The sequence below is a fragment of the Rana temporaria genome, chromosome 5, assembly GCF_905171775.1.
Source record: "Rana temporaria chromosome 5, aRanTem1.1, whole genome shotgun sequence".
NCBI lineage: Eukaryota > Metazoa > Chordata > Amphibia > Anura > Ranidae > Rana > Rana temporaria.
Genome location: NC_053493.1, coordinates 376911875 through 376937627, shown reverse-complemented (window position 1 = coordinate 376937627; position 25753 = coordinate 376911875). Strand labels below are relative to the sequence as shown.

At 38.8% G+C, this 25753-nt stretch overlaps 1 pseudogene; it reads right to left on the bottom strand.

The window, feature by feature from the left end:
- Positions 1-25753, bottom strand: part of LOC120941314 — a 258756-nt pseudogene that overhangs the window by 70540 nt on the left and 162463 nt on the right.

Sequence of the window (25753 nt, the reverse complement as noted above, 5' to 3'; positions counted from 1 at the left end):
CAACCATCTCCTACATACACATATTTCGTATATGCTTTAGGCCTCTCATTTTAAGGAGACTTAAGCATCTAGGACTTTTTTTTTTACATAAAGACTTGACTCAACGTTTTACTTCAAGAACACTGAAGTTCAAAAGAGCCAACTTTTCTAAACTGCGCTCAATGCTATTAAGTGGGACCAAGGCCCGGTTCACACTGATGCGAGTTCAAGAATGTAATGCGTCAACAACATTCTAAATGTGTGTTATCCATAAAATCATTGTTTTCAATGATGGTTGTTCACATACATGCTTTGTGATTCCTCTACGAATGCGATACGATAAAAAAAGGGTCTTGTGCGAGTTTACAGCGTTGCGTTGCAAATTTAGTCTCCATAGACATCAATGCAAATCGTTCTGGAATCGCATTGATGGTTTACATATGTGCGAATTCCACCACAATACTCTCCACAAAAGCCAGGAAGTACACAGGAAGTTAACACTTTTTTTTTTTTTTTTACATTATGATTCCATTGGCTAGAACATTAATTGTCCAACTCCTGAAATTCGCTGTAAAATCGCGGTAAATTCACATCTCACACAGAACAAACTGAACAAATTCGCAGTGCAGCAGTGTGAACCGAGCCCAAATCCTTGAAACATTGAACACAGAGGAAAAATGTGAGTGCTTTAGGAACATATTAAAAAAAGTATCACCGAGTGTATTCCAAGGGGTAATAAACATTACACATGTGCACACTGAAATATTTTGTTTCGGAATTTCGTTTTCGTCCGAAAAATAAATTAATTTAGTTACTCCTGAAATTCGTTTTTAATTATTTTGTTTTTCGTTGGAAATTGCATTCGTCCGAAAATCCGAATGAATTAAGGTTAAATCTGTCATTGAAGGCTTATGGTGTCTGTCGAATGTTCAAAGAAGATTCAACGGAGCAGCAAAACTGTATGACCCACAATCATACTTTTCCGGTAGAATGTTCCGCCTACAAGCTATAGTAGAATTCTAATGTTGTATGACTAGTAATAATTATATTTATTAATTATTATTACTAGTCAACCAGGAAATGTATGATTAGTTTGGCTGCTCGGTCGAATCTTCAAACAAACATCAAACTATCAACAGACACCATAAGCCTTCAATGACAGATTCAACGTTTGTATGTTTTTCGATGCTTTGTCGAATATTTGTCGTTCATGTTGAATTGTCAAGTTAGTTCTAGCTATTTTACTGCTCCTCCTCTTTGGTTACAACCAGCCAATAACATTCATCATCATCATTATTTTTATTTTACTTCCCCCACCCAATTCCAGCAGCGATCTTTTCTCTCTATATAATGTTGAATCTTTTCTCTTTATAATGTGGAATCTTTTCTCTCTATAATGTCGAATCTTGTCTCTCTAAAATGTCGAATCTTTTCTATGTCAAATCTTTTCTCTCTATAATGTCAAATCTTTTCTCTCTATGTCGAATCTTTTCTCTCTATGTAGAATAATCTTGGACTAATAGAGTTAAGGTTAGGCACATTCGACCAACAAAAACGAAAATAAAGCATTTGTTTATGTCGGATCTTTCGGTTTTCGTATTCTGTGCTTTCGTTTTTGTTTGTTAAAACGATAACGAAAATACCTGAAATTTGGACGAAAATGCATTCGGACAAAAACGAATGCACAAGTCTAATAAACATAGAAGAACAAAGGGAGGAAGCAAATAAGCACTTTTGGGTGGAACTCTGCTTTAGTGCAGTTCGTTCTGGCTTTGGTTTTGGCTCTTTGGCAGCTTGAATGGCCTGGCCATGATGACGTCACTCTCACGCACTCACCACAGCACAAGGAGAATCCTGTAAATATGGTCTGAGCTGCACAACTGTAGCTCAGGTCAAATTTCAGTGGACAGGCTGGGAGAGGCATTTATGATAAAAGAGAGCACTAGGGTCTCTTCTGTTATAAAAACCCAGACTGTCGGCCGTTTAGAAAAAAATGAGTTCAATATTCCTTTGCTAAATAGTATGGATCATGACACTCAAGCCCTGTACACACAATCGGTTTGTCTGATGAAAACGGACCGATGGATATCCATCAGATATCCGATCGTGTGTACAGGGCATAAGACTGTGTTATGTAGCTACAACTGATTTTCCTTTTTTTTTTTTTTTACTTTTAGTATGTTGCTTTTGGCAAAAAAAAAGAGTCACCTGGTTGTGGTCTGTGACCGAGGTCGGGTAAGCCATAAAATGTGTCAGTTTTTTTACACAGTTAAAACCTCTGCAAGGTTTTTATTGCACTATGAGTTTGGGAGATTGTACTGAGGGGCAATCTAAAACGTTTCCAATTGCCAATGGAATGGAAATAGAGATGAAAACTCTCAATTGTACTGTAAAGTCAAAAACATTTACAGCACCTTTTCCTTTTCTATAGAATAAATAAAATGTATACAAAAATGACAAGCTCTTGTGCTATTTGTATAAAGGGCATTTTTTTGGGGTTTGCACTCATACTTACTCATACTTTGAAGGTGTTGGTGCTTTTGTAGGTGGAGGAGGAGGGATGCAGTTTTTGAAATAGCACTGATAGACCAGCAAGTTCACATTTGTGTTAGACATAGCTGTATCCAGCCTTCCTGCCACTGCACGTCTGCGGAGCTTGTGTTTTCCGGACACTACAAAAATAATGTTATTGTTTAAACATAAAGTACTATTATTAGAAAAAACCCAAATAAGTATATAATCAATAAAATTAATACAACCAGTGCTGCAAAACCATTTTAAATTAAAATAAATATACTAAATTGTGCTGTAAAGTTACCATTATCATGTGTTGCTAGCTGAGACACTATCGGTGTATTCACCTCACCCCAAAAATATATTGTTAATCTTATACACTGAAGTTCAACACTCTCAACAGTTAAAAAATAATAAAGTCCAATCTAAAACAATCAAAAAGTATCAAAAATAATCCAGCACCCACTGCCTCTATTGACAAACAATCAAGCTTCTTGCATGAACAATGTATCAAACTTCTTGAGACAAATAATCCACCACCACCAGCTGTAATGCCTGTTCACCTCCAGCTGAATAGTAAAATGCCTTTTAATAGACCTACTGATGAAGCCCAATAGGAGAGCGGAACGCATCTAGAAGGGAGGAGCCGAGTATGTGACGTCACGCCACCGCCACGGTCGAGTCTAAAATGGTGTGCTGGTTGTTGAGAGTACATACAAGTGCATGTTGTTTAATTTCCTGTAAGTGTTTATAAATGAGTGGGGGGACAATAAAACTGGTTTATACGGAGAACACTATAGTGTTGCTTTTTTGTCCCATATGATATGCGGTGGTGTTCGTGAGAGGAGGAAGAGTCTGGAGGAAAGGCTCATTCTTAATATCTGGGGAGTGGAGCAAGGAGGTGATTGTCTGGAGTATACAACACTGGTCTGATTGATATTGTTATTGACACTCTTAACACTGTTGAGTGTTGCGCTTCACTATATAAGATTAACTAAATAAGTATATGCCAAGTATAAACAAAATTAAAGCATATTTCTCCTTTTGCAGCCAAACTGATATAACGTCTACTTTATATTTGTTATATGTTCCCAATAATGTAGTGTAACATAAAAAAACAAAAAAATGCTGCTTACCATGTAAATAATTTTTTTAACTGCTTAACCTACCTAACTTTGTAATATTAGGGAGGGGGCTGTAAAGTAATGTTTAACATAATTAACCCTGTCTGTATTGTACTAACAGATCTCATTGTCACCTGTACACTAGACTTGAACATTGTCTGCTCCAAAAAGGGGTTAAATAGGTCATGGCTTGTTTTCTGCATTATTTGTTAACCGGTTAACGACGGACTCCTGTACATATACGTCGGCAGAATGGCCCGGCTGGGCAGAGTAACGTATATTTACTTCACTTTGAAATTCCCGATGTGCGGGTGCAAGCGCGCCCCTGCCGTGAGCTTCGTGACTGTGCCTGCGGAGCCCGCAGACTCAATGTCCGCCGGTGTCCCGCTAACAGGTCACACAGCTGCAGAACGGGGAGAGGCAAGTGTAAACAAGCATCTCCCCGTTCTGCCTAGTGACACTGTCACTGATCGTCTGCTCCCTCTCATCTGGAGCAGTGATCAGTGACGTGTCAGATAAAAATTGCAGATTGCCGCCATGACAAGTAGAAAAAAAAATTATAATAAAAATGCCATAAAACAACCCCCTGTAGACGCTATAACTTTTGCGCAAAACAATCAATATACGCTTATTGTGATTTTACCAAAAATATGTAGAATACATATCGGCCTAAACTGTGGATTTGTTTTTATATATATATATATATATATAATATATATATATATATATATATATATATATATATATATATATATATATATATATATATATATATATATATATATATATATATATATATATATATATATATATTTTGGGGGGATATTTATTATAGCAAAAAGTAAAAAATACAGATTTTTTTTCAAAATTGTCGCTCTATTTTTGTTCATAGCGCAAAAAATAAAAACCACAGAGGTGATCAAACACCACCAAAATAAAGCTCTATTTGTAAGAAAAAAAGGATGTCAATTTTGTTTGGGAGCCACGTCGCACGTGCAATTGTCAGTTAAAGCGATGCAGTGACGAATCGCAAAAAGTGCTCTGGTATTTTGCCAGCCAAATGGTCAGGGGCTTACGTGATTAATGCCCTTTAAAATAAAAAAAAACTATCCCTCAAGTCTGCCCCTTATCTTCACACTGCCATTTATTTGAGGCAAGAAAAGCTGTCCACAGAGTCTGCTCGAAAGAACGAACTAGGAAGATAAGATCTACCATATTTTTTTAAATAATATTTTTATGTATGCTATGTGAATGGGAACAAATAACAAACGTATCTGTTACCACCTCAATAAAGTCATGTTTCGGAGATCCATCATTTCATAGTGATCTGTACTATGAAATGTATGTAATGTATTAGATGTGAATTCAAAGACTTTTAAATGATTTGCAATTTTCTCATTTATGGGTCATGCCGGTCAGCAGGAGAATGGATGTGACTGCCTGCTTTGTTGGTAACATTTTTCCACCACAGCTAAAGGCTCTGCTCTTCTCCTCTCCATCCTATAGAGCAAAGCTGGCTATATACTGGTACATTTAAAAAAAAATCATATGAACATTTAAATATTTTGTATGGAATCTCTCAGTACATTTGATGACTTGACGAATGTCATTCAAAAGTACTTCATAATGCTGTTTTCTTTTTCATGTTCGATTTTGGAATGAATGGACTTTCCCAAACAAAAAATCACATACACTGATTGGAATTTGTGTAATCCTACTCCTTTGAATTTTATGGTCACTGTAGTAGAAAACAAATGTCAATTTGACCCCACTAACAATTAGAAAAGTCAGACAGGCTGTGTCAGACAGGCACTGTATGGCCTAAGAAACTATTTGAAAGGAACAGCCATTTGAGGTTAACCAAAGAAAGTTAATAAACCTCATGCGGTGCAGCAGCAGTATCCTTGGAATTGTTCAGATGTGCTGGAAAAACAGCTCTTTGGCAATCAAACTACTGTAAATGTGCACCTACCCAGGTAGGTCAGTGTAGTTGTGTTGTCATTGAAGTACCAGTCTCCATTAGTATTGTTATTGTAGGTGAGAAGTTCTGTGGATCCATTACGCACATCAATTATTTGAAACATATCTGGGCTCTGAGTTAGGTTGTGTGATATCATCACATAGTCCTCACTCTGTAAAAAATATAAAACGTAATGTAATAAAAAATGCAATATAGTGCTGCAATGAGGAACAATAGATATGCTAAAACAACTAAAATCACACAAATGCAGAATTCTACAGTTTGAGTATGCTGTCTCCTAAGAAAACATCCATCCTCAGACTTCTGCAGTGGAGAAGACTCTCTTGTTTCCTTTCTGTTTAATTGGTTGTCTACTACCTTGATGCTGCATTATCTAGCTATCAGCTCCTCTACTAAAATGATAGATGGGCACTTTTTAACAATTAAAAAGTCTGTTGCAGCAAATTTTCAAAAGTAGGAGCTGACAGTCCCTTCTGGTTGCTTCTCTTGCTTAATAAGCAAAGGTCAAACATTTGAAGGGTCAGAAACTATGTGCTATGGCACTTTTTTTCTATGCCTAATATTCCGACATGTTTGTTTTAACCTCATTTTACAATAGACCGGGCGGGAGCACTGTCATTCTGGGAGGATGACTTTATTTTTCTTTTCCAGCTGCTGCTGGCATCACTCTCTAGGCTGCTAAAAAGGATTAGAGGTGGGGTGTACTAGGATAACTCTGCCTGAGACAGGAGCCAGCACTAGAGGAAACATCGGCTTATTCAGCTCCTGCTCCATCCACCGCCACTTGCTCCCTCCACAAATCAATAAAGTGAACAATATAAACAAAAATTTAATATAGTGTCCATAAACAATAAAACGATGAAAATGTCATGAAATGGTAAAGAAATTCCCAACAGAAATCTTCAAATATGAGGTGGAATACATATGCGCTTACCGCAACCATTGGACCCAAATGTCGTACGACAGTGGATCGATCGAGCTTGGAATGTCCCACAGAGATGTCACTGGAAGTCCAGAAGGAAATGGAGTCTACCTCCTAGGCAGTCAGATGTCGTCAACCCAGGAATGGGCACGAAGACCAGATGTTCATGTCAGGGTTCTCACTTACCTGAACTAGATCGTGTTTGGATGCTTGGAGGATCTTTTATGATTGCCATACCCACGGTTTACTAGGATCTTCAGTATTGGAGTAGTCGGTGGCCGATGAACATCTGGCCTTCTGCCCTTTCCTGGGTTGACGACATCTGACTGCCTAGGAGGTAGACTCCATTTCCTTCTGGACTTCCAGTGACATCTCTGTGGGACATTCCAAGCTTGATCAATCCACTGTCGTACGACATTTGGGTCCAATGGTTGCGGTAAGCGCATATGTATTCCACCTCATATTTGAAGATTTTTGTTGGGAATTTCTTTACCATTTCATGACATTTTCATCGTTTTATTGTTTATGGACACTATATTAAATTTTTGTTTATATTGTTGATTTGAATTTCACATTTTGTTGTGGTGCAATTTTTGCCATTACATCCTTTGTGTCACAATATATGGTCACGCCCCATTAGGTGTACACAGCCATTGCTTTTTGGTTCACACGTAGCGCTACATTACCATCCACACTTTATGTTAGGTATGTCTCTCCTATTCTGTGCCTCCTAGGTGTGCATTTCCATTGTTAATTGAGTCACATATGTTTCTGTCTGTCTTATTTGCTGGAGATGTGATTACTATTGTGACCACTTTACCTTGTTATGGAAGCATTGTAGAATGCTATGTGTTTATGCTTATAATAATGTGTAATGTACTTTGTATTCGGGGTTGTAGGCGCCTGACTGTCTGGATGGCTAGTTGTTAATTAGTTCATGTTAATTAGATCACTGTCAGCTATTAGTTGCTGTATGTGGCTTAGCATTATGTGTATGTTTGATGTTCCTTAGCTAGGTTAAATATATTCCTGTTTACAGTTTGTGTTGTTAGGCTAATGTGATCAGGTCCTACCTGAAATTGTGTATATTCTGTGTGAATTAAAAAAAAAAAGTTCTAGTTTGCATCTAAGCAATTGTCATCTAGTCTTGGGTGCTCAGCTATAATACGTGGTTATCTGGGTCCAGACTGGTGGAAGCTATATCTTGACAGAGGCACACAAGCTGGGTGCTGGATGGTTCCATCACATTTCAAAACATTCTCTGATTGGACAAGGTGGAGAGTTCGGGTGGTGACTTCAAAATCTCTACCTCATATAATTAAGGAATGTTTTTTACATGCATGCTTACGTTGGTCCTAACTGGACCAATGTAACTATGGAAAACAGTCCATGCCTAAACGTTAAATAACATACCTTTTTCAAGACACACCATAGAAAGACATCAAGAAAATCCGCAGAAGTGTGGAGAAATTCTTAAAAGGACACCTGTCAGAAATGGAACCTGCCATTTCTAACTTATTTTATAAAAGAGAAAGTTTTAGGGGTAGGTCAGGTAGTGATCTGGACTTCGCTCCCTGAACAGCTTGGCAGAATTCATGACTGAAGGATATGTATCAGTGATCTGTAGCAGTCCTCAATGGCCAAGTGAACACTTTAGTATTAGGACTAGGTTCTTACTTTGCTATAAAGCGTCATTCTGAAAATACAATGCTCTATTTAAGGTTATGCTATATTATCTCTTTACAACACTCTAAGGCCTCATTCACACTGACAATGACATACATGCATATCTATGCACTTATATGACATTTACAAATGTGTATAAATGCGTGTAATGGACTTAAATTGTATAATTCACACTGTGTGTTTACTTGTGTTTAGGTACATTCAGTTTAGCTGTATGTAGAGAAATAGAATTTTGTGCATCAAAGGTTAGATTACATACTCTGAACGCTCTTAAACACATGTACATGTAAATGCAGGAAAAATTGTTTGGAGGAGCATAACATTTGTTTATACTTCCCAGATATCCTGTTTTAACAGACCAAATGAGGGAGGCTAGTGTGAATGAAGCCTTAAAATTCTCATCATAACTTTATTTATCTGATAAATAATTGGATTAATTTACCTTAAATCCATAGAAAGTGGAAGTGTATGAAATATTTGTAATGAAATCCACATTTTTGAAATACCAGTTAAAGGAATTAGCATTAGGCAGTAAGGCCATCCATCCACTCGGGTGAGTTAAACGTTTAGGTAGGCAGGGAACGACAGAGAGACCTTAATTGAAAATAAACATATTAGGGGTAAAAAAAAAAAATTTAAATCTGATAAAAGGAGTATTAAAAGTGGGGGGAGAAACAGTAACTAAAAAGGAAAAGGCAATAAAAGAAACAGGAAAGGGAAAGGAAGTGGGAAAGGACAGAAACATGAGCAAGAAAAATTAAAAAAGTAAAGTAAAAGAAAAGGAAGTAGAAAAGAAAGGGAAAAGAAAAAAGGAAAAGGAAGTAATCAAAGGAAACAAAACAGAAGAAACATAAGTAGAAGTGGATAAGAAGATGAAAAGTAAAAGTAAGGACAAAAAAGGAAAAGAAAAGGGAAAACATGACAATGTACTAAAAAGGAAAGCTTTATCTTAGAACACACAACTATCAGGAAAATGTTTACGTGTTTATTTGGAGTTTACGAGGAGTCTTGTACAAAGCCTATAACTCAGAAAACTTACCAAAGGAGTTGGAAATTATGACATCTTTCCAGAGAAGGGAGGATGGAGATGGGTTATTGAATGCCAGTCGGTGGAAACTGACAGTGGAGTTACAGACAAAACCAGGGAAACCAGCACTCCAATCACTACGTTGGCTACACTGTGATGGGTCAAGCAGCCCACTTGCTGGTACCACCTTTGCTCCTGTTTTTCCTATATGAAGAAAAACATTTCATAATTTCAAAATAGTAAGATAAGAAATATAAAAAAAAACATTACAAACTCCTTAATTTTATCCCTGAAAATGCTAGGATATTCAGAGCTATTTGTACCTACACACTGTAGGAAATAGGTAAGAGAAGCTTTGAGCAGATCTATTAACCTTGATGATTCCAGCACAGTCTTATGCACACTTGAAATCAAGGGAATAACCCTGTTGAGAGGCTAATGATGTATCTGAGCATTCCCAATTACAATACATGGCCAAAGGTTTGTAAACACCAAATCGCATGCCTATGTACTGTAAGCTTGTTGAACATCCTTACTAATATGCCAATCAATTCAAATCTCCATGCTATGGGTCTATTGCCAAGTGCAGCTGCCCCCACCATGATTATATCCTATAAATAGGTTACAACCAAGGTAAAAAAAGACAATATGGTGTGGCGCTTGAGATTCCCCTTTACAACAAAGTAAATAAATTCCCTTCAGTGTCGCCATGCATAAATCAATAACACACAATGACTTCCGGTTCCGGCGCCACATGGAGTAGCTGAACTCCATCTCACCAGAAGAGAAGGAGGTATCAATCTCCCAAATGTCAGAATGTTTCATTTAGCCTGCTTACAACCCTATGTTCCCCTTGGTGATGGAACACAAAATCTTCTCCCTATGAAAACAAAAAGGACTTACAGAGTTCACGTCCCTATGTGATCTAGAATTGTGTGCGCCACTCCTCTTTCCAAGTATAGCAGAAAAATTCTAAAATCTTCTACTATTGGCAAGTCTCAGCTTCATCTGCGCATTGTGTGGTGAGGGAAGAAAGAGATTCAGGGCAACTATAATAGATCTTTACTTGAAGGAGGGTCGTATACTATATCGGACATTTATTATAAACCTCTGATCCACCACACTACCCCCCCGCCTCATCATCTGTGGCTAATTGAGGCAAGGTCTTTCCACACACTGAGATACTGGACAAACTGCTACAGGGTTACAACACAGTCCCTCAGTTAATTCCCAGCGAAACTTGGCGAAAAACACAAATTAAAATACTTCATCGGGCCCAAGTACCTTTCCTCTCTCGAAAAAACAACCCTTAGTCTGCTCTATGTCCTCTCTGCCATCAGCCAAAACAACTCCTGACTTGGTCCTCCAATGACATCACTCAACACAAGGACTAGATACTAATCTGCCTTCTAGTGCACTAATATGAACACTGAATCTCAACACTGTTTATTGGATATATGTACCTCACACATAGAATTGTGTTGCTGACTTTTCCACAGAATTTATATTGTTTACAATATTTATGCACTATATTGCACAGTGATTGTTGTAGTTGAACTATTGTGTGTTATTGATTTATGCACTTTGCTGATACATGCACTTTTTTTTAGTTAAAGGAGTTGTAAAGGTACATTTTTTTTCCTAAATAGCTTCCTTTACCTTAGTGCAGTCCTCCTTCACTTACCTCATCCTTCCATTTTGCTTTTAAATGTCCTTATTTCTTCTGAGAAATCCTCACTTCCTGTTCTTCTGTCTGTAACTCTACACAGTAATCCAAGGATTTCTCCCTGGTGTGGAGTGTCGTGCTCGCCCCCTCCCTTGGACTACAGGAAAGTCAGGACGGCCACTAACACACAGCTCCTTTCTCTATCTGGAACGTAAAGAACGTCCTGACTCTCCTGTAGTCCAAGGGAGGGGGCGAGCATGACACTCCACACCAGGGAGAAAGCCTCACATTACTGTGTGGAGTTACAGACAGAAGAACAGGAAGTGAGGATTTCTCAGAAGAAATAAGGACATTTAAACGCAAAATCGAAGGATGAGGTAAGTGAAGGAGGACTGCACTAAGGTAAAGGAAGCTATTTAGGAAAAAAATTGTACCTTTACAGCCCCTTTAAGGACCTAACTGAGGTTGGTGCATTGTAATATGTGTATGGTGTCACTGAAGAGAATTTATTTACTTTGTTGTATAGCAGAATTGCAAGTGCCACACCATATCATCTTTAATATAGAGCCCCCCACCCCCATTTGCCACTATCACAGCCTCCACTCCACTTTGCGCAAGATTTTATAGTGTGTGCCCATTTAGCTCAAATAGTTGGCAAGTTACTTTCCACACCAAAGTTTCCAAACCATGTCTTTATGGAACTGGCTTTGTGCACTGGGATGTAGTCATGCTGGAACTTAAAATGGCCTTTCCTAAACTGTGGTCATAAATTGTGTAAAATGTCTTTGTATGCTGTATCATTTACAATACCTTCTTTGGGTTTTGGGCATGGCTCTAGATAATAATAATTAGCAATAACCCAATATTAAAATACATTTTTTTTACCTGTAAGAGATCCATCCATATCAGTTAAAACAACTTCATGTTCCCACCGGAATCCAGCCTTGTTGGGTACATTAAAATATTGTATTCCATTAAACTTTGCACTCCATCCTCCACACCTGTCACCACACAATCCAGCAATTGATGTCACTGCAATCGCTGCACAGTTTGGTCTGTCAAAATTCATAAACTTGACTGATGATACTGTCAGTCCTTCATCGAATGGTAGAGTTATGCCCCTAGCTGTGCAATAACTAGGGCCAAGTCCTAGTTCATCCAGATGGCCCACAATTATGGCATTCTTAAGGACAGCTCCATAGGTCTCACCCCATCCACCAACATAAGATGAAATGACTCTCTTGGTTTCTATGCCAGAATCTTCATTGTTTACCATGGTGAAGTTATGAAACTGAAGAGCCCCTCCATTTACCCATTCAGCCCCTTTCTGACAGTTCCATGTGGTCAATGATTTGAAAATAGCAGGAGATGGTGTAGAAGAACTGCAAGATCCTGTTACCATGGGAAAGTACTCTTGAAATATCCATATGCCAAACCACCCTTGAGAATGAACAGTGTTGTTGTAGAATTCACCAAGTGGCACTCGTTTCTGGCAAATGTTTGGGTCATAGGATGGACCATCTGGATTGTCGTGCATTCTATACCAAAAACCAAAATGTGTGCCACCAGCAGCTGCATTGTGCCTGATGGTGTTGTTTGGATTTGTTACCCAATACCCTGCTGGTGTAACATCATCATTTAGTAGACTGGTACTTTGCTGGACAAATACTGCCAAGTTGTACTGAAGCACATTGCCATGTTCTATGCCATCCTCAATGAAGAAGGCTCCTCCCATGATGTCATAAATGACGTTGTGTTCAACAAGAAGATGATGAGTATTGTGGATAGTTACTGCTCTGTTGTAGGTCTGGTGGATCCCACAGCCCCGTACATATGACTTAAACTGGACATCACCCATTAAATGCCAGTGAATAGGATAACGTCCCAACCGGAAAGCTTGACCTGCATGGAAAACCTAAAAGACATACAGTTTAGTTACTATGTTTTATTTTTCACTTCTGAAATGCTTATGCTACTGATAATATGAGTCTACTCGAAACTGATATTAAAAGTAGAACTAAAACTTGAAGCTGAACTCCAGAATAAAAAAAAAAAATCACGCTCCAAGGTCTAACTGCTCATTAAATCTAGGAGTAGCAATGTACACCAAGCCCCAATATCTCAGGAACATAGCAGTTACCTCCACATATTCTATTCTTCCAATGGACTGCAGCTTGTCAGGCTCTGGTGAATGAAACATTATACATCCGCCAAACTGATCACTTCCAATTGTCTCTCCAAACCTTCCCTGGAAACATGTTTGTGTAGCAAATTCACCTGGAACAAGAAATGGCACACTCTCAGGTGTGTTCAACAAGGTAGTGCAAAGAGGACATGGGACATGCACCGTTCCAAAACCAATACCATTGATTACAATATAACTCCTTGTAGTCATACCATATTAGCAAGTCTATGGACACTTTTACCTCCATGGGCACCTTGACCCTTTTCTGATGGAAGAGGGAGGAGCCAGAGGTGGAAAACGATACACCTGTGTCAATAATCTCTAGGTGACACTAGGACTTTATGGAAAGCTACGTTTGAATACTTTTGTGAATAACAAGTTAGATAAACATTTTGTGACCAGAGATCATTGATGACCAGGCCAAATTTAGTATTGTAAGCATTCCTCTATAAACAATTTGCCTACCTAAATAAAAAAATGTTAACAACATAAAATACTTTTTTTTATATAAATATGGTCCAAAATGTATAGATTCACCCAAGAAAAAAGCCCTAATCCCAAATAGGTAGATTTCCAATAGGAAGGGAAAGGGGATAATTTGCAGTGCGTGTTTTTACACAATAATAGTGATGAGAAAGCACAAATTCTTTGTTACAAAATTAACAAAAATACTTTATTCATAAATACAAGATATACAAAATATACAATTGATTAATTTAAAAGGAAGTGGATAACCAGTAGTTGATTGATTCAGTGGATAACAGAAAGCATCAATCAGTTGGAAATACAAATGCGACTGGAAAAGGAAATCGCATGAACCCTACATGTTTCGCGGACTTCCGCTTCTTCAGGGGAGGGAGCGATATCCAGTCAGAATAAACAACTGAAAAGGTATATACAAAAACATTAACCAATGAGATATGATACACAATCAAAAATATTGGGTAGCATAAATCTGGGATGGCATATAATGATAAATGATAAAATGGTTCCAGAGCTTAAAAGACAACAAATTCTTACCCACGAGTTGCCCACAGTTGGTGACAGACACAGAGTCCTGCCGAGAATGAACTGGTCATTAAATTAAATTAAATTAAATTAAATTAAATAGAGATAAGGACAAAAGGCAAAAATAGCCAATCCAAAGGGATTGCTAAACGTTATAATAATTATTGAAAAAATATATTTGAAAAAATAATGGCCATAGTGTTAACACATAAAAGGCCATTGGCAATAGTTGCTCTAAGACAATAAGACACATGTTACTCACATAAATAGCGATTTGAGGAGTTAATGGCCTTTTATGTGTTAATTAACACTATGGCCATTATTTTTTCAAATATATTTTTTCAATAATTATTATAACGTTTAGCAATCCCTTTGGATTGGCTATTTTTGCCTTTTGTCCTTATCTCTATTTAATTTCTTTTGTCTCACTCACATATTAACCCTTCTCTGACTGTCCTTTTGCGACAGTCAGAGAAGTCAGAGAAGTCCGCAAAACATGTAGGGTCCATGCGATTTCCTTTTCCAGTCGCATCTGTATTTCCAACTGATTGATGCTTTCTGTTATCCACTGAATCAAATCAACTACTGGTTATCCACTTCCTTTTAAATTAATCAATTGTAACAAAGAATTTGTGCTTTCTGATCACTATTATTTTGTAAAAACACGCACCGCAAATTATCCCCTTTCCCTTCCAATTGGAAAAAACGTTATAAAATACTTTTATTTGGCACACTGTTTTTAGTAAAAACCCTGTTTTTTTTATTATTATTACAGGCTGATAAATGCACAAAAATGTAGAAAACATTTATTTCTTAAACAATTTTTTATTATTTCCAAATAAATTATTTATACATTATACTTTTTTAAATATTATACATGTAATTGTATCTGATAAAAACACTATTAACACTATCAAATAGATGGCATCGCCATCCCACTGTAACCTTTAGCTTGCACATGATCACTTTATCATAGTTGAATTAGTGATCACGTGATTAGTTCCTGATTGTCAGTGGGGACCAGAACTGTTCATGACTGCTGGAATTGAGAGCCACCAGCAATGCAAAGTGTTGGTTGGTGGCTGCTAAAGTGAGGACTTTATTAACATATCTCCAGCACAGGGCATATTAATATGCAAATGCTATAGAAAAAACACTAAATTACCTGTATCAAATCCATCTGGACAGGCTGGAATTGTGTCACTCCATTCTGCATTGGTGAAACCTCTAACCACAACGTTTCTTGTAAGAAGGCCAACTTCAGCTCTAGCTTCAAAGACTGTTCCATCGGGCAAGGTGACTGATATGCCTAAGTGCTTGTACACTAGGGGCTTACTTAGGGTCAGGTGTTTGCCATCAGCAGACACAGATTGTATAGTCATCTTCTCATTCTGACTTTGACTATGCCTATTGGGAAAACAATGCACATATAAGGTCACCAGATTGTGATGCTGTCAAGGGTTTATAAGTGCATGCTCAAATTGCTTTATAAATAACAATCCATATAGAACAGCAAAGATGGGTCAATATGCATATTAAATAAATGCTTCTTTATTACATCTTCATGATCAACAAATCACTGTAATGCCGCGTACACACGGTCGGAATTTATGATGGAAAAGTCTGATGGGAGCTTTTCATCTGATATTCCGACCGTGTGTATGCCCCATCGGACTTTTTCCATCTGAATTTTCTGACGGACTTAGATAGAGAGCAGGTTCTCATTTTTTCAGATGGGAAAAAAACTCCTAGCGGAAAATCAATTCGTCTGTATGGAATTTCAACAGGAAAAAAAATGAATGCTCGGAAACAATTTGATGCATGCTCGGAAGAATTGAACTTAATTTTTCTCGGCTTGTCGTAGTGTTGTACGTCACCGCGTTCTTGACAGTCGGAAATTTGGTGTGACCGTGTGTATGCAAGCCAAGCTTGAGCGGAATTCCGATTCCGATTTTTTCCCAATGGAAAATCCGTTCGTGTGTACGCGGCACAAAAAAAAATAAAAAAATTAACTTAACTTAATTAAAACTATTTCATTTGTTTATTTTTATCAATTTACAAAGTGAGCGAATAGAAGAAAAATCAAAATTAAATCCCTATTTGGTGTGACTACCCTTTGACTTCAAGCCAGCATTAATTCTTCTTTATACACACAGTACTTGTGCATAGAGTTTTTGAAGGAACTCAGCAGGAAGGTTGTTAAAACGTCCTGGAGAACTAACCACAGATCTTCTGTGGATGTTGGCTGCCTTAGATCCTTCTGTCTCTTGATGTAACCCCAGACAGACTCAATGTTAAGAGCAGGGCTCTGTGTGGGGGCCAAATCATCACTTTCAGGACTCCTTGTTCTTCTTTACACTAAATATAGTTCTTAATGACATCAACTGCATGCTTGGGGTCGTTATCCTGCTGCAAAATGATGGTATGGCATGATGGATAAGTATCTGCCTGTATTTCTCAGCATTGTGGGCAATTGATTGGGCAATATTGAGGACTGTAGATGCAGTGGTCGGCCGAGAAAACGTAATGTAGCTGATGAAAGACATGTCATGCTTACTTCCCTTTGACATCGGCACAGAACAGGCAGAAACCAGTGTGACCCAAGTATGTCCACCTATTGTCAGGAGATGTTTTTGCCAGAATTGCGCTTCATGGAATAGTTGTGGCCAAAAAGCCATACCTCTGACATGGAAACAATGCCAAGCGACTGAACTATATAAAAACTGGCCTGTTAAAGAGGAACTGCAGTCTGCTCACATAATTTGTAATAAAAACCATATTTGCCATTCTGAAGCTTCCCTCCAACCACTTTGTATATTATTTTATATATACTGTGATTCTGTACGTGTCAAATATGATGCAGAAATCTTCCTCTAACAAGTCTGGCTGCATCCATTTTAACTGTGGGCAGCTGAAGCTGCTTCCTGTTCACTTCCTGCATTTACACAGACACACACCTCCAGCTCTGCAGCTCTTATTGGCCCTCTTGTGACTTATTCACCTTCCCTTCCTGGCAAACTCGGATGAGAGTAAGAGAGAGCTATGCATGATGCCATAAGCCTAGACTTGTTACCAGACAAGAAACAGGAAGTGGGCTGTATAGGGTATTTACTGGCAGAAAACATGTTTTACTATCCAATGTTAAAACAGCAAAGGCAGAAAATGTAATAGATGGAAAGTTGAAAAGATGACTGAAGACCTTCTTTAAGAATAAAGTAAATGCTAATTTCTCTTGCTGCACACCCTGCCAAACGATGCACCAATCAACAAGAATTGCAGGATGATGTCTGTGAAGAAACTAACACTTCCAGAAGATCTCTTGTGTCCCCCTGAGCAGTCATTTGTTCCACTCACTGCCCCCTATGTCACTAGAGGACACAGAAGTGATGTGGAAGGAGCCACTGAGCTCTGCGTGTTGATTTCAGTGAAAACTTCAGCCCAAGATTTCTAATAAACAGAATGGAATTCGGCAGCAGGAGAACTAATTATTCACATTCTTTCACCAGTTTTCTACATTAGAGAGATTTTGTTGTTGTTTTTGTGCATGAAAACAGGAAGTCAAATTACAGTTACTGATAATGTTACTCCCATGATCATTTGACGCATCAGGTTTCTTATTTCAATTTGATTTTAGATGCAGTGGAGAAGAGAATCCTGCATTTTTTTTAAAACATATTTTGAGCTCCATTGCTGCAGTGACCATTATAGGGTACCAAAAATCTATTGCAAAATTGGTAAATTTGATGTCACCTTGTAAAACATTGTTGGAATGTGATGTCACTGGTGAAAGTGTCATGTACCTGTGTCCAGTTGATGCAATCACAATTTCATCCCCAGTTTTCCAAGTCACACTTTGCTGTAGGAACAGAGTAGAGCCTCCAGCCTCTGCAGTCTGCGCTAGACGGGTCCAAGTTACCGGCACTGGAATACCTGGAAAACATCAACAGGAGTCTTGATTGGCCTTTGTATTTTTTTCAGTATGTGTCATGCTATTCGGTAGATATTGGACTTCTATCTATTTATTTACTTTAGTACTTTTGATCTATTTAAATAAATAAAAATTGACTTACCGTGAAGATCCAAAGTTCCTTGCCTGATCGCCAGTGTTTTCGCCCCGTACACAGGTAGCTCTGGGGAGCGTAAATGTCCATGCAAAGTTATGATAGCTTTGTGCTGGAATGGGGCAGCCTCAGTTCCAACCTAAATATAAACATAAAGCAAACCACTCCTATTATAGTCAATCATGTTTAAGTCCATAGATTCTCTTATTATGTAGTACCACTGTAGTCAGCCATACCTGCATAACACCATTATCTGTAATAAGAATATTCTCAGCCTGGAGCTCAATATCAGCTTCATCAAAAACCAGAGTTCCTCCTGATGTAAAAAAATAAATACAATTATTAAACTCTTATATTACCTACCTACACTGAAGCAGAACACATATTACACACTGGTCTTGTTTAATAAAAGGCTACACAATAAAGTACATAAAACAATAGCAATAATATGTCAGTCTACTTTAGTGTATTAGGCTGGGTTCACACTGGTACGACAAACGCTCCGACATTGGAAGCGATGTAGCATGATGTGTGCAAATTAATGATTCCCTATGAGAGCCGTCTTAACTGGTCCAACACAAGTCGGTCTGACTTTGAAAATGCTCCCTGCATTACTTTGGTCCAACTTTGGTCCTAATTCAGCCCATTGAATATCATTGAAGTCAGATCAAAGTAGGATCCTTGTCCTAACCATCTGACTTGTGACATCAGACATGGTGATTACAGCAGCAGTAACAGGAATTTATGTCACTCTGGAATTGTTTTGATTGGTCAAAGGACAATTCGTACCATCTCAAAGTCAAGCAAAATCTTATCTTGTTCATTCAAGTCGGATGGAAGTAGGACCGAAGTAGGCAAAATAGGATGATAGTCGTACAACAGTCATGTCGTATCAGTGTGAACCCAGCCTTACCCAACTTTTCAAACTAAATTGGGTCACATTAAGCCCTGTTTCCAATATGTCACAGCCAACCCACATACTGACTATATATGGAAATGTATTGGTGCAGGTGCTTGCTTGTCACAGCCACAAAACACAGAACTTATCTTGCACCTATTTTGTTATTTTGGAGCAGCATGTGCTCCATGTTATAAGTTTAGAAGAGTTGTGCAAGCATTGTTAATGGGGACAAGGGCCTCTTCCCGACAACCCTGGCCGGTGGTTGTAGGGGTCTGTGGGCGGGAGAATGTGAATGTACCCCTACCATCAGAAAAAGCAGTTAAATGTAAAAAAAAAACAATAGTCGGTTTTTGACAAGTCCTTTATTGTAAAATAGCTCTGAGCTGTCTTCTTCCCTGAGTCGTCTTCTCCCGCTGCCATCTTCTCCTGCCGCTGTCTCTGCCACCGCCTTCTTTTCCTTCCACTGTCTCTCCCACCGCCATCTTCTTCTGCCACTGTCTCCTCCATCTGCCATCTTCTCCCCAAGCCATCTCCTCTGCCACCGCCATCTTCTCCCACTGCTGTGTTCTTCCGTGCCATTGGCTTCTTCCGCTGTGTTGTTCCTTGCTATGTGGTGTCGTTTGCATAGCTATAAGGCATGGCCATCCAGCAGATTGTTCGTCGGACTAAATTTTACTTCCGATTTTTGTACTGTGTGTACGGGCCTTATAGGGGGCTGAATACAAATGCAAGCCACATTTTTTAGATATTTACTTGTAAAAAATGTTAAAACCCATTTATCACTTTCCTTCCACTTCACAATTATGTGCCACTTTGTGTTGGTCTATCACATAAAATCCCAATAAAATACATTTACGTTTTGGTTGTAACATGACAAAATGTGGAAAATTTCAAGGGGTATGAATACTTTTTTAAGGCACTGTAACTAAACACTACAGATATATGTGCTTTGCTTAGATTGCATAACTGAGGTTTACAACCGCTTAAATTAAACAAGCTAAAGTTAGAAGCTAGACTATTCACAGCTGTACCAGATTCTGTGTGCACGTTTTACCAATTCTTTTTTTTTTTATTAACAAATTATGTCATTGAGGACAGAAGAATATATGGTGTGAAAACAACATTTATTTATTTATTTCAGGTACTTCTATAGCGCCATCAATTTATGCAGCGCTTTACATATATTACACATTCACATCAGTTCCTGCCCTTAAGGAGCTTACAATCTAAGGTCCCTAATTCACATTCATACATACTACAGCCAATTAGCATACCAGCACATCTTTGGAGTTTGGGGGGAAATCGGAGTACCCAAAGGAAACCCACACAGGCACAGAGAGAACATGCAAACTCCAGGCAGGTAGTGCCATGGTTGGGATTCAAACCGATAATATCCCTAGTGCTGCCAGTTGGATGTGCTAACCACTTATCCACCTTGGCATGCAAATGCAAAAGGCTTGTCATTGATATTATGTAGGTTGATATTGGGTAATGCAGACAATTAATATTTGTGAGACTGACCCACCATAACATAAAACTCATTATTTGAAATCCAAAAGCTGAAATTTTAGATCAGCCCAACCCCTTTCACTATTCATATGCCATCCTGTATCCTCCTCGATTTCCAGGCATCAGACAGGTGCCAAGGCCCTGGGGTCTGTTCTTGCTCCACTGTAGTCCAACGGGCCGCACACAAAAGATGTACAACTCCAGCCAAGGTTTATTGCAATGACAGCACACCGCTCACTCCCACTCAAAGCCATGCCCCCAATATGTTTTAATCAGAACAGGGTTTAATCAGAGGGGTTCCCATGATAAAACCCTGTTGTGGGTGAAAAATGTTGAGGGCATGGCTTGGATGGGAGTGAGTGGTGTGCTGTAATAAACCTTGGCTGGAGTCATACATCATTGGTGTGTGGCCCGATATTTAGATGGTTGAAATTCTAGACCAGATTTTATTTGGCTTCTATTTTGATAAGCTGCACCCACTTCTTTTATAAGATTAGTCTGTGTAAGTCTATATATCGCCTTGTCCAGAAGAAATTGTCAGCAGCTACAGGACCCAACTCCTTTCCGCTAGCATCCTACTCTTTTCCACAGGGATTCTGTCTGTATATATTATTATTATTATACAGGATTTATATAGCGCCAACAGTTTGCGCAGCGCTTATATACCCTATTAGCTATGGGTAAAGCATATTTTGTATACAGATCGTTAATAAATGGCCCATACCAAAAATGTGAAGTCTACCAGGACCTAATGAACAGCATGAAGGAAGTTGGAATACTGTTTTGACCCTACCTTGAATCAGCAGCATCTTCAGCACTGGAGTGCTTTGGTCCAGTAGGATAGTCTGTCCTTTAGTGATAACAGCCATTGAACCTTCATCTGGGGGTGATTCCCCTCCCCAGGTGTATATAGAGGACCAAACATCAATGTAGAAAAAGTCAGCATGGTCCTGAAACAGATATTTAAGGACATTAGGTTTGCAGAACCTGATAGGTTATCAAGCTCTCCATTGTCTCTCTTTTGCAACTAAATCCCCCCGTTTTCCTGTTCTTCACAACTATCCCTCTTTTAGGTCTGATCTATTTATCTATTAACTATCCCCGCCAAAACCAATTTCATTTTGGACAGTACAGGGAATAGTTAGAATATTTGTTTTAACTGCTCTGTAGGGGAGATTTACCTTCACTTTCTGACAAAGTCTCTAAACCTTCAGGTCCCAGTGACATGGACAAGAAGTGAAATCAGCCCATCAGGAACAAATAAGTTAATTTCTTTTGTCATAGAAGTGCTTCTACCCTACTGGAGAAAGGGACATGGTCTACTCTGGTTCCATAATTTATCCTCACAAAAGATCCAGTTGAGACATTCTCAAGCCTCTGAATCACCTCTGCTCTGCACCTACTAATCAATGGTTTCACCTTTAGCAGTTAAATTCTGTTACTGGCTTGTAACTTTATGTCAGAGTCTAGCATATAAATAAAAAACTAGTTTCACCTATTTTTAAGCACTAGTACAGGGGTGTCCATTGTTTTGACCTTCCTGGGCCACACATACAGTAAGGAATGACCTTGGGACAAACATAAAATACACTAACAATGAGGATAGGGGATGAGCGGAAAAAGTCAGGCAGATCACAAGTTAACGATCACTAATATAGATACTCTAGCTATCTAGTAAAAAAAAAAAAATTTTTGTAATATTTTTAATTATGTTTTTATTCTAAAAGTAAAAGAGGGCAGCATAAAACTAGTGCACTATTTGAGACTGTTTTTGATAAACTAATGCATTATTATCTGTTTTGATGGATGTAGTAGCAAGTTCTCAATGAATTCTCATTTTGGTTCTAATTATGCCCTTTATGTACTTCGTCCTTAAAAATGGTTGCTTACAAATATAGGTGCTGCTGAAAACTGATGACATGAATAAGGCGTGACTGTAAAGAGTGGGATATTTTCTTTGGGAAGATGAAATGTATAAAAGTCCAGTAAAAAGAAACTATCACAATTTTCTTTGGCTGCATGTGTTCGTATAGTAGTGTAAGGCCTCGTGGACCGTTTTCATCGGTCAAAACCGATCGTGTGTGGGCCCCATAGGTTATTTAACCATCGGTTAAAAAAAAGCCAACTTGCTTTAAATTTAACCGATGGATTACTAACCGATGGGGAAAAAAACGATCGTTAGTAGGCACAACCATCGGTTAAAAATCCACGCATGCTCAGAATCAAGTCGAAGCATGCTTGGAAGCATTGAACTTCATTTTTTTCAGCACGTCGTTGTGTTTTACGTCACCGCGTTCTGACACGATCGGTTATTTAACCGATGGTGTGTAGGCGCGACTGACCATCAGTCAGCTTCATCGGTTAACCGATGAAAACGGTCCATCGGTCTGTTCTCATCGGAAGGACTGATCGTGTGTACGCGGCATAAGTGTAGTGTAGTAGAGTGTAAACTTATTTTTACAAAGACTTCCAGATAAAAATCAACATAAGTTTGCAATTTTTTTGTTGAGACGCAATTATAGCTGTCTTGGGCCGCAGGTTGAACACGCCTGCACTAGTATACAGGAACTGCAGAAATGCTGCCAATGGAAGCAAGTTAATTGCTCATTATCATTTTCAAGAAATGATACAATATTATTTCTATTATCATCACATTTTAACAAATACTAGCAAATGTAAAGAGTATGTAAAACCATTGAGGGCGTGGGGAAAGTACAGTCATATGTTTCTCTAGCCCAAACTTTTTTTGTAATTTGGGATAGAGTCAATTTTTTTTTATCTTATCCATGTTCCACTGGGGAGATTGTCCTTATTACGTGTCCACACAAGAGACACAGGAGTGAGTGAGGAGTGTATTATCATGTGTTGTGGTAACATGGGGTAAAATATGGTCTTAAAATTAACAGATGTGATTTCAACAATATAATGACCCTTTTTTGGTTCTTTGGCACTTCTTCTGGGGGGGTATATATCCATGTATGATGCTAGGGGACCATTTGTATTCTGTATATGTAGAGGATTTCCCATTCAACCTATGAGCTGCCACCTTTTCTATTTTCTGATCTACGAATGAGGCATGTAACAACAACAACAACATGATAACATGAATACAGATTCCATTGCCAAGTATCTGGATATAAAGACTTCATGCACTGCTAGATTCATGTCTCTAGAGGGCTCACATCTTTTTCAAGATATCCTTTCCTCCACAGTGCACTCTTAAAGGGGTTGTAAAGGTAAAAAATGTTTTCCCTAAATAGCTTCCTTTACCTTAGTGCAGTCCTCCTTCACTTACCTCATCCTTCCATTTTGCTTTTAAATTAAGGTGACCAGATTTTTAAAAATGAACTCAGGGGACATATTTTTTTTCACTAGTAAAGGCGGCAATCAGCGACTCTCTGCCCGCCACCGCCCCCCTCACAGCCTGTCAAGTCTCTCTCTGGGCCCCGGCTACTACTGGGTAGGGAGCGGAGAAAGATCACTCCGCCAGGGAAGGCAAGGAGATAAACAAGCAGGCGGCTGGCCGAGACATGAGCCAAGGCAGAAGAACATGCGAGCGGAGATGAATAGGCATGCGCCCGAAACTGAAGAAATATTCACTCCATTCTGACCAGCACATGATCATCAGAAAGGGGCACAGATAATGGAGAAAATTACACCCCCAAGCTACTAGGCGCGGCGGAGCGGGGGTGTGTAATTCCATTTTTTCTTTTTATTCTGCACGGACTGTCTTTCAAAGTGCCCCAGCCCCTGTTCAAATCCAATCTGGGGACAAAACTGGGGACAAACTTTGTCTGGGGACAGTATCCTCAATCAGGGGACTGTCCCCTGAAACCGGGGATGTCTGGTCACCCTATTTTAAATGTCCTTATTTCTTCTGAGAAATCCTCACTTCCTGTTCTTCTGTTCTTGAGGGGGGAGGGGGCAAGCAGAAGTGTCAGGACACTCTCTACTTTGCAGATAGAGAAAGGAGCTGTGTTTTAGTGGGCGTCCTGACACTCCTGCTCACCCCCTCCCCCCTCAAGAGGCTTTCTCCACACCAGGGAGAGAGCCTCGCATTACGGTGTGTAGTTTCTGATAGAAGAACAGGAAGAGAGGATTTCTTAGAAGAAATAAGGACATTTAAAAGCAAAATCGAAGGATGAGGTAAGTGAAGGAGGACTGCACTAAGGTAAAGGAAGCTATTTAGGGAAACATTTTTTTACCTTTACAACCCCTTTAAGAACATTATAATAGTGGTATAAGCTGCGCTGCAATATGATGTGAAAAATCAATATAACAATCAAATTATAAAGAATATGATGCACACAAAACGCTAGTGCAATGTGAAATGATTAGGTGAAGGTGCAAAGTCCATATAAATGGATGTATCTCAGGGAAAATCAGGATGACAGAAAGTTCTCCGAGTGTGTGAAAAAGTATCCAAACTTATCCAGTGAATCTGTAAAGTAGATAGCAAAGTCCTCCACCGTTAAATCCTAACTGCTTACCACAACGATAAGTAAATCAAGCATGTAACCGTGGCTGCCAATTCCAAGATTCCAGGGGAAATTTTTCACTTTATCTTTGTTTCAAATATCAGACTATTCACTTTCCAGAGTATGACCCAAAAGAGAAAAGGCTGACATAGCGTGATACCGTAATAAAATTCGTTTATTAGTAAAAGTGTTGCACTTACAGTTATGCAGTAAAACAGTGCGTGTATAGTAATAGCCGGCCGGCTTAACTGTCCGCTCGTCCTTCCGGATAGAGTGCGCAGTACAATTCGTGGTGACGTCAGCACGCCGCTTCTCCCTACGCCGTTTCGTCACAACAATGACTTCTTCCAGGGGCACAAGCGGCGCGCTGACTCGCCACTCTTTTAAAAGCAATAACAACATCCGGGACCGCCCAGCTCTGAACCTTGGAGATCGCGGGCGCAAACCGCCATGTTTGAATCGGGATCCCTGCCACCAATGAATAGTAATGCAGGCAACAAAACTCAAAAGCGGGGATATATATAGAATAAAACGTACAGTCTAAATCAATGATTCATACGCTTTAGGAGATAAAATTTTGAAACGAACGATTAAAAATTGGAATTAAAAAGATAAACAGGTTTGGTAAATGTGAGAAATTATGTGATGAAAATTATCTCACATACCATAATATCCTGAAAAAAGAAAAATTATTTATAAGCACTGGTTGCAA